The following is a 2,452-nucleotide window of genomic DNA, read 5'->3' as shown; positions in this document are numbered from 1 at the left end:
GCTAACCAATCACATCACATTTCGTTTTTTGGAAGGCGGGCCTTCATCAAACCCGGAACTAATCAAGCCGTTTGTGCCAGGATGGGGAGAAAGATAGCCTATTGTAATAATGTAAATGATGTAAAAAATAATGCGTTTTTCGAACCACCAAGCATGAGAGCATGTTCTAGTACACCCCCACAACAAATTCAAGACATTGTAAAAGAGCATAATAGGACCCCTTTAGGCTTTAACACCCCCAAAATCTTGTTCTCCATCATCGCATAGGCCCAGTCATGGATGAGACATGCAGATAAACTATAGTCAACCTTCACTGAATTTTATATAATCAATGAACTCTGAAAAAGTTATCAGTCATTCTATTCTAGCATTCTATTAGTTGTCAAAATTATTTCATTGCATCACTTTTGTCATACCTAAATCGAGCTCTGTACAAAGGAAAATAATGCAAGAATGTAAAATTAGTTATTTTATGCATTTAAATAATTTTCTTTTCATTTTCGTACTTTACAAATTAACGAAAAATGTAAGCATATTTTCAAGTACATTTAACTGCACTGTGCTCACATTTGGCCTACTTGTGCATTAAATTATATTTAAAAAATTACATAGCCTATCATCTTGACCCTATTGTGATCCCGAATTGCAGAATATTTCAGTAGGCTGCATGCTTTTGACAGACGTTCTTAGATGTAATGCAAATACATGCATGCACAGTTTTGCAGCTTTAATCGCCATTTTGGTAATTTCGTGACTTAACTGACGATGTATGCTCGCAGTTTCTAGTGCGGTTTATTTATGATGAAGTGATAGAGCGTGCGCCTCATATTCGCATACAGTCGAGCGTGCGTCGTGAGCAAAACGGCTTACAGGACAGGAAAGTTTGTTTTACTGTCATATAACATTATCTCATCAGACCGCAGTTCCCTGTTGTTCTACTGAAGCTCATTTGGCACATGTACCTTTTCTGCGCTTATTTGACTCACGCCTGGTACAGAGGGCTGAAGTATGCGTCTGAAAAGTCTCCCGTTTGTTGTGGTCGCAAAGAGATACGGCCGTTCCGCATCTTAATAAGTTTTTAATAAATACATTTTTGAACTCATTAAAAAGTTCAAACAAAGTAGTTTCGCCTTCATAACGAAACACACAGCGTCTCCACAACACGGCAGCAGTGGCAACAATACTACAGCGAGAATCAAAGTTACGCCTTCTTTCTTTGCTGAACATTTGGGGGGTGTTATGCAAATCTTCCCACATCATGATGTAGACATGTGGGGGCGTGTTAGAACGAGCCGTTTTAGGTAGGCGTGAGTGACTCTTAACTTTTATAAAGAATATCTCGTTGGATTTGAGACTTTAGTCTTTGCAACTTTACAGATCTTCTTTATGCTCCAAGAGCTTGTAACACTCCAAAGAGAAAGGAAAAATTGAAATCGCATCATATGACCCCTTTAACAACTAAGCTTTTAATTATTTATAACGTTTTATTAAAGAAGATTTTTACAGAATGATTTTGGCAAAATGGCGCCCCCCTATGTGTGGCGCCCCTATGCACTGCATATACTGCATACCCCGTTTTTGCGCCACTGTATGTATCTATCTACATAGAAAAACACTGTAAATCAATCAGGTATAGTTTACATCTGGTAGCTTAAATTTTTTTTATATCAAATGTGGTAGGCCTACATATGTGGAGGTCGTTGCTGTCATCATGATGCTCCAAACCTGAATGACTCTCATAGCTCTCTTATCAATCAAAGTGGATGGGGATCAACAAACATATAAATAAATCCGATATCTGCAAAATCTGTTAATACAGGATTGGAATGGTACGATTGATCTCACTGCTCCCAATTCTGCCAGTAGCCTATACTGATTAAAATGATATGTTGTAAAGGAAGGGTTATAAAATAAAGCCCTAACTTTAAAACCTTATTCTTTTATTGGAATACTTAGATGAACGAAACATCCTTTCGCTGATATCCAAACACCAAACTCTTTTCTGTTCACTGAACGAGCAGAAAATGATAGTATCATGAACACGTAAATTAGATGATTTTATATGATAGAGGCAACGTCGAGACGCAACTCGCAAATGGGGAAACCCACCCATTGCGCAAAGAAACCACAAACCATTTAGCATTTGTGTTTTCTTATATGCACAGTCAAGTTACACTAAATGGAACTCGTATGCGATCTGTATAGGCCAACAGTATGTTGCGAATTTGTTTTTTCAAGGCAGGAGCCTTCAACAGGTATTTTACGCGCCTAAGAAATTATATTCGATTGCATGTTGCGCGTAGTAACATAACTTAGACGGCAACTTTTCACTGTGATTCTTTACTACAGAACACCTTTTTCTTGTCCAATCCCTCCCATGTCTCCTCCTTCCCTTTACGCACCGTCTCCCACACTCTCAGCGCGCGCGCTCCACTGTTCTGTCTCAGCTCTC

The sequence above is a fragment of the Sinocyclocheilus rhinocerous genome, unplaced genomic scaffold (assembly GCF_001515625.1).
Source record: "Sinocyclocheilus rhinocerous isolate Xijiao unplaced genomic scaffold, SAMN03320098_v1.1 scaffold1390, whole genome shotgun sequence".
Classification (NCBI taxonomy): domain Eukaryota; kingdom Metazoa; phylum Chordata; class Actinopteri; order Cypriniformes; family Cyprinidae; genus Sinocyclocheilus; species Sinocyclocheilus rhinocerous.
The sequence above is the reverse complement of the archived record's forward strand: the minus strand, read 5'-3'. Positions refer to the sequence as shown.